We start from the raw sequence: 8566 nt of genomic DNA on the forward strand, positions 1-8566 counted from the left end.
ACTGGCCTCACCAGGCTGGATTGTTTTCCGCTGGGCCTTAAGACAAGGCAGTGTATCAAGATGGGTTCTGTCAGTTCCAGGCCTCACATTTGTGCTGAAGACACATGATGTGTGGGCACAGAGCGACCCCGGGAAAGACCCCACCAGCCTAGTCAAAGCCACATGGGTGCGGCAGCTGCTGTGACTTCCTCCAGCTTGCCTTTAGAGAATAACAAATGCTTTACAGTTTGTAAAGCACTTTCACTTACATTATCTTATCCCATTCTCACAACCCTGAGAAGAAAGGCAGACATTATCATCACTCTATTTTAGAACTGAAAAATAGCTCAGCGAGGTAAGGGAACTTTATCAGGGAACCCTGGGTTGTGACAAAGCCTGGATCTGACATCTTTAATGACATCTTTAATGACATCTTTAATGCCACACCCTGGGCTCTGTCCACCATACCACAAAGTCTACTTTCAGGGAAATTCCATTTCTATCTTTTGTCTTTTGCATTACTTGGAGCTATTGGGTTGGCCTAAAAGTTTGTTGAGTTAGTGAATACGTTGTTCAATAAAGTTCTTCGTGGAAATGAAAAATGTCTTTTATTTTTACTTAAAACCAAACGAACCTGTTGGCCAACCCAACAAATAGTTTGTTTTGTGTTGGTTGGGTTTGTTTTAGTTTTTTGTTTTTTTAGGGATGGATGTTTCTAGTCTACGGTGAAAATTCTTGTAGAGCAAGAACCCCATTTGACTGCAACCATTGCTAATTTCTCTTAAATGACATTCTCACAGATCGTCCATGAGATAGCAGCTTTCATGCATTATATCCCTTATGGAAAAAAGACGTACCTTTAAGAATGGGGTGGGTAGTCTTTACCTCATTTTCATGTTATACAACAAACCCTCAGTACTCTTGGGTTTTATAAACTATGGGATGGAGTTTACAGAATGCCACCAAGTCCCCTGCCCCACCCTCACCCCAAGAATCAGTATCAATTTGCATCAGTTGGCACAGTTTTGTTATTTTTATTGAAGTAGAAGGGTTTTTGAGCTTTATTCATTTTGTTTTGTGGGAGTTGTTCTGTTTGGGTGCAGAGCTTCCTGGGGAGAAAGATAAGAATAATGGAAGGAATTGATGAGCTGTCCGTCCCCCATACTGCCTGAGAGACTCATTTCCAGCCCCAGGGAGGGAAGAGTTAGGGTGATAAATGGAGAGAGGAGTAATCATGTAAGACTTTGAGCAACTAAAGATACAAGCGGTTCTGTTATGGGACACAGGCAGCAAAGTACAGCCATTCAATGAGGAGGTTATTTGTTCCCCACCACTCCATCCTGCCCTCCACTTTGGCAAGTTGGTGGTGTAGAGTGGTCCCAGGAGAGAATGCCATGCCCAGGCAACAGGAGTGACCACTATAAGAACAGAGTCCTTACAGAAGACACACGTGCTGACGAGGTACCCTTTTTAAGGGGCTGTGGAGAGTAGACCATCTGTGGGAGGTCACGGTGGAAGAGCATAGTGGACCTTCCCTGTTTCCTCTGGGAGACACCTCAGGGGCCTCCAGAAGTAACTGAGGAAGAGTTGGCAGGGCACAGGATAAGTAGAAACTTCTACAGACCTTCAAGAGGGGCTCAGAGCTAATAAAATTTAGTCTGGATGTCAGTGTGACCTCATTGGCAGCCACAGGCTTGTGCACTTTATTCTTCTCCTCTATATGCCATTCGACTTAAAACATCCTGTCTTTAGTGAAGATGCCATGAAACGTGCTTACGGTGCAGACTCCTTCCAAGAGCAATTCTCCCACTAGCTGATGGCCCTGCCTCCGCCACCCTGCTACTGAGGGCCCTAATAAGGGGGAATCGTAGGGCAGCAGCTGGAGAAGTCTACCTGCAGGGTTTGGGGCTGGGAAGAAAAGAAATAACTCTTTTCTATGTTAAGGTAGAGCACCAGATATGATTTGCTAACGGCTTCTGAGTGACGAGGTTATTAGGCAAAGATTTTTGCTATTTCAACTGAAGTTGGAATGAGAGAATCTGGGGGGTAGGCTGCAGTGTGAAGGATTTAGATTAGAGCAGTAAAGAATTTCCCAACATCAAAGGGAACTGATTCTCTGCTCCAGGCCCATTTTTAAAGGTAAATAGAGAGGTCTCCCTTGTCTGTCAACCTTCCAGATCTTGCAATGGCTCTCTACATATCTTTTCCTGAACTCCCACCCTCTTCCTGAGTTCCATCTGTGTCCTACAACCTCATCACAGCACTTAACAACACTGAGCTGTGAACTTCCTGAGGTAGAAACTGTGTCTTATTCTTTAATGTGTCCTTGACCCTTAGGAGTTACAAAGCACACAGTAAATGTTGGTCTGATCATAAGGGAAAAGCTGCTAGGAGACTGGAGGATACGTCAGTACGCGGTAGAGCAGTATGTGTTCACACTTTTGAGTTTCACCTGGGGAATGGGCCGTGAGCGGCTACTGGAAGCTGTCATGAGGACGCAATGAGGAAGCACCAGGAAAAACATCTCTACAATGCCTGGTATCGTACAGTCCCCTTCTCCCCTCTGTTCCCTTCCTTCTGCCTGACATTGGGTCTGGAAGCAAAGGTCAGGTGCTCTGTGTGAAGATGGGAGGTCTGAATGATTTCTCAAGAATGGCAAAGGATCTGAGGGAACTGGACGGCAGAGATGAGCAAGCTGCAGGTCCTGCCCTGGGATCTGGAACGGCAAGCAGAGGAACCAAGTGTGCTGACAGAAATGGGGGAGGGGGGACAATTCTGGTGCCAGAGTATGGCTACCCACAAGAGCTACCTCCTTCCTCTGCGGATCCAGCCCACTCAGGAGGGGCAGTCGGTGAGTGTGCACAGCGTCGGGCACCAGTGTTGTCAGAAACAGATCCTTCACACCGTGGCCTGGCACCTTCCTGAGGAAGAAAAGATGCCAAGCCAATCCCCCAGAGAAATCAACTCAAGGGAAAGGGGCTCGTCAAACCCCAGGCTCTGTCTAGCCATTGTCTCCCCAGTGGGAAAGAACTTAGCCCAAGGGATCAAAAGACTCCTTAGCGCAAGATCTGGAACATTCCAACGTCCCTCCTTAAGTGGAGGGAGGCTGATGGCACTGCTGCAAAGTAGACAAAGAAAAGCAAGGGACTTCTTTTAAAGTGAAACGTGTAAAATAGAGGGGGGTGGGGGAGACTGTGAACACCGGGGCCGCAATTAGGCAGAAAGACTGCAGTACAGACACAGGGCAGTACCATCCTACCCGACAACACTGGCAGTGTCATACTCCAAAAGAGCTGTTTAAAAACTGCTAATTACTGAGATTCCAATAAGAGCTCTGTCTTAAAAGTGATTTCAAACTGATTGCAGCTTTTTGAACTGATCGCAGCTGTAAGCTATAAAGGAAGGAATCTAAATAAAAGTGAAAAATCCTTTGATCAAACACAAAGGAACTCTTCCAAATAAAAATACCTTTATTTTACATACACATCATAGCTGTCTCACATGTGTAAACAAATGATTTATACACATCTATTAAACAAATAAGTTCCCTGAGACAGGGATCATACTTGTTCATCCTCATAACTCCTGACAGCATTTAGCATAGTATCTGGCACATGGAAGATGCTTACGGAATTGAATTTCATCGAAGCAATTGCAGTATTAATGATTTAATCAGATCATTGTCATTTTTGACAATAATGGGCTACTATAAAATGAATACTAGGGTACAGCAGTACAAAAGGCCATTGTAATAGCCTCAAATCCAGGAAAAACATACCTATTTTTCCAGAAGACCAAAAGAAATATGCAAATACAGTCGTTCTCGAAAGGCAAGTCAACCACTCTACATTCCACAACAGAGACCATGTTGATTGTGCTGTGTGAGTTGCTAGGCAACCACTTGGTAATTCCCCATGTAATAGAGACGAACCTGTCATCTGCTTTCTTGGCTATATGTGACATGAGGAGACCACAGGTAAAGGACAGCCAAGAACGCCTACACCTGGATGACACAATCACTCCTGAAGTGTGATGACACTGGAAAAAATCCCCATGCCCTGCAGAAAGTGCTGGAGGGAGAATTTCATTAAACTATTAGCACAAGACATCCGGTGAATTTTCTTGGATTTACCCTGTGGGTAAATCCTGCGGGTGATCCTGTTATCCCTGTCCACAAAGCCAGGGACCAAAAGCCCTGAAGTTCAGCTTGTGGATGGCTGTCAATCCAATAAGGCCTCCAGATCAGCGGGTCCCATGACTCCAGCTGGGAGAAAATTTTACCAGATAAAAGCATCCTTTTAAGTCTTAAAAGGGACACTTAACATCTCAAAGAAACCCAAGTTCTGGGTGAACAAACCATACTCTTTTATACCAGAAGAAAATGCTCTTAGTAATTTCTTTGGACATGATTTCCCACACATTTTAGGCAAACGAGCTGCCTTGTAAGGACCCCGCTCCACTGTAGGTACTGACATCCCTGTCTTCGAAATAGACTGAAAACCCAATAAAGCGTTGGAGAATGAATGCATAAGGAATGTCTGAAAGCTCCTCTGACATTAAGAACTTAAATTTAAATGCCACTTCAAATTTGGAAGACTAAGAGTACTCATCTTTTTCATATGAATTTCAAAAGGACCACTCCTCCCCAGATTTAAAAAAATAGAGGAGGGCTTCCCTGGTGGCGCAGCGGTTAAGAATCCGAATGCCGGGACTTCCCTGGTGGTCCAGTGGTTAAGAATCTGCTTTCCAATGCAGGGGACGCAGGTTTGAACCCTGGTCGGGGAACTAAGATCCCACATGCCGTGGGGCAACTACTCCCATGCGCTACAACTAGAGAGTCCACGCAGGCAAAAAAAAAAAAGAATCCGCCTTCCAATGCAAGGGACACGGGTTCGAGCCCTGGTCCGGGAAGATCCCACATGCTGTGGGATGTGCGCAGCAACTACTGAGCCTGCGCTCTAGAACCCTCGAGCTACAACTACTGAAGCCTGTGCACCTAGAGCCTGTGCTCCGAAACAAGAGAAGCCACCGTAGTGAGAAGCCCGCGCACCGCAACGAAGAGTTGCCCCTGCTGGCTGCAACTAGAGAAAGCCTGCGCGCAGCAACGAAGACCCAACACAACCAAAAATAAAATAAAATAAATAAATAAACAAATAAATAAAACAGGAATATTTGCCCACAACCTATTCCCACAAATATCATATTTAAGTCTTTTCCGGAAATTACTTGCTTCAGTCTCTTGTTTGAGATTTAAGATCTTGGACCTGGGATCAGGCAATCCGTTGGAGATAAAATCACCAGTTTTGATGAACAACTGGGCAAGGCTTTAACCTAACATCTGGTGCCAACCTGATTTATCCAACCTGTTGAGATGCTGACTGAAGCCCAGCTGGTCAACCCTGCGGCGTGAAGGCTGGCAAAAGCACCAGCCCTGCCTAACCAGCGCTGGAAAGGGGAGTGCTGGTTGCGAAGTTCCTGGGCACGTCTCCATCTGCAAAGGAAAGCCACGGCTTCCGTCATCTCTACTGACTACCAGGTTTTACAAGGGTTTTCATGGAATTCCGAATAGAATCAGCCAGGAACCAAATCACATGTGAGGAAGGAGGATGCAGGGGCATTCTTCACAAATGCTCAAAAGACCCTCCAATGACTGGGCTTGGGGTGAGGTGACGTAGGAGGAGCAACAGAGGCTCTGGAATTTCTTTGCCAGAATTACAAGTATGGACAAAAACCTTTCGGCAGCTACCTTCACTCCATCTTTTCAACATGACACATACAGTCGTGTGCAAAAGGCCTGGAGGTGGGAGAGAGCAGAGCGTGTCAGGGAACCAACAAAAGAAAAGGGGATGTCCATTCGTCCCTTGCACCAGTGGCCCCGGAAGCCACTCACCCTCCTGGTTGGTGGCATCTTCCTTCTCTGGAGTCCAGTCAGTGATGGGTAAGCCCACTGTTAAATTTTCAGGAACCTGGGGTCCCACTGATGTCAAGTTGGTTGAACACTTACTACGTAGAACTTGCTTTGTGGGAGAAAAACATTCAATATAATCCCTGCCCTGAAGGAGCTTAGACTCCAGTGGGGGAGACAGATGGATACCCAAGAAATTATAATGCAAACCAGTCTGGATTAAGGCACAAGAGGCGGAAAGTGTTCAATTCGGGGATAATGAATGTCCGTGTGGAGGCTGCCCCTGATCTTGGGCTCCGTAGCCAGCTTTGTATTACCGGAGTTGTAACAGGGAAGAGCTAAATCAGACTCCATGTTCGATGTGTTTCTTTGACTTTAACCTTTGCTTTTCGTTCCTTTTGTTATTATAATCATACATAATGGCCTGCCTCAGGGAACCCTGCCCACCTGTGAATGGCTGCAAGAAAAAAGAAACTTAACACATGCCCTCACCGAGGCTGGTCATTCCAGGAGATATTTTGCAAGACTGACGGCCCTTTTACTTTACTTCCTCACCGCCTCTCGCTCTCTATTCTGCCTTTTTACTTTAATTCTTCGCCACCTCTCCCTCTCTGATTCTATGAAAGAAACTGGCATCCAGACCCACGTAATGTGGTTTTTCAGAGACACTAGTGCGCCATCTTCTCGGTCTGCCGGCTTTCCGAATAAAGTCATATTCCTTGCCTCAGCACCTCGTCTCCGATTCACTGGCCTGTCGTTCGGCGAGCAGAGTGAGCCTGGACCCGGTAAGAGAGCGTCAGGTTCCACTGAAAAGCCTCAGCTCCGTCTGGCTTTCTGCTGTGGTGGCCTGTATTTCTTGCCTTTGGGCGAGCCCGCGGTGGGGAAGTCAGCTGTGATCCGAAAGCTGTTTACAAATGGGACAGAAGCCCATTGGGCAAGATACGAGGCCAAGGAGAACCTCTGTCAAAAATCAAATGGTTCTACAGAAAGGGACAACTGAACAGCTTTCTGAGTCATCTAGAGAAAAAAGTTGTGAGTTTAAATCAAAGACTTCACATTCAGTGGGGGGAGATGACACTTGAAAAATCTTTCCACTAAAAAGATTCTAGATAGGGGATCTAACAAGTAAAGGGCAGCTGCTGAGTGGTTTGGAAAGATATGTGGGTTGAAATCAGCATATACCCTGTCACACACAACAAAATATCTCTACCACGTGCAGAGTGAAAGAGAGAGGATCAGACGGAGGTGTTTTCTGCACTTTGCCTTTCCAGGGCCCAGTCTCCATTCCTGGTGACCTTTCCCACACAAGTGCTTGTACCTAGTGCCTTCCAGCTCCGCTCCCCACTGGTCTCCCGCTCAGCGCAGCAGGAAAGGGTGTGGTGGCACCATTTCCACTGAACACGCAGCCCAGCAGAGCGGCCAAAAGCAAGGACTCTGGAATTCAATTCCTGGCTCTGCCACTTAGCACCAGTCACCTTGGCAAGTGACACGGCCTCTTTACCTTAGTTTCCTCCTCTGTAAAACGAGGATAATGATACCACAACCATGTCACGGGACTGTGGGAGGATTAAATAAGTAAATCCGGGCAAATCACTTAGGACAGTCTCTGGAAATAGCACTCTGTGTCAGTTGTTATGAGAGAATTTGTCTTGGGTTCTGGAGTATTTGCATGTTGAGCAGTTATTCTTAAAGGAATTTCAGGTTTGGGCAAGATGGAGAGCTATTTGGGAGGGGTTTTCATTGTCCCTGATCAAACTTGTGCCTATATATCAACACCCTGACTGTAATCCAAATGCCTTTCTATTGTCTCTGCTCTTCTAGATAACTCTAAAAATATGAGCTAAGAACTAACCTGGCTGGTGGGTGCCCAGTCACTTCGCTGCTAAGGAAACAAGGAACATGCATCCTGCTCTCGCCCACCTCTGCCTCTGCCAGCCTGGGACCTGTAGGTCCCTCTCCCCACGCACAGGCTGGAGCCCCTTTCCTCTTGCTTGAACTCTGGGGCATACACACACCTACCATCCCATCAAATCATCTTAAAAATCTGTGAAGTGGTCAGCAGTAATGTTGGATGCCAGATTCAGACTAGAGGATAACTATGTTACAGATGGCCAAAGTAAGGTTCAGAAAAAAAAGATGGTTCTCAGGTGTCACTCCAAGAACTGATGCCAGTCCTTGTAGTGACGTTTTCACTGATCCTCGGCAAAATTGGAAAAATAAGAATAGCAATGAGTTTTTCATAAAGCAGAAATTATTCAATTTTTGAATTGTGAGATTATGGCCTATCATCCTTCCTATGTCTGAGAGATGTTGAAATGCCCCATCTTTTATAAAATGATATGAACAGGAGCTGGGATTTGAAACTAGATCTTTTGCATACTTTCACTGTTATTATACTATTTTAATTACTTTAAAATAATTTAAAAATAACCAATTTTAAATTCAACTTTAAATGTTAAAATAAGTTGTAAAGAATTATTTATAAATATTGTAAATGATATAGTAGATTGGATACTTGAAAATATCTTCAAATAAAACAGCACAGGGTTAACTCTTTGTGGCATCCTATGCAGGACTGAAAGCTCAAATCGTCACATGGACAGGCCCGCGAAGAACTTAATGAAGTAGGCTGGGCAGAGGTGCAGTTTCTGACCTCCAGTCTGTGACACTCCGTGAGGGCAG

The sequence above is a fragment of the Aethalodelphis obliquidens genome, unplaced genomic scaffold (genome assembly GCF_003676395.1).
Source record: "Aethalodelphis obliquidens isolate GAN/ISIS:26980383/991018 unplaced genomic scaffold, ASM367639v1 scaffold21, whole genome shotgun sequence".
In the NCBI taxonomy this organism is placed as follows: Eukaryota; Metazoa; Chordata; class Mammalia; order Artiodactyla; family Delphinidae; genus Aethalodelphis; species Aethalodelphis obliquidens.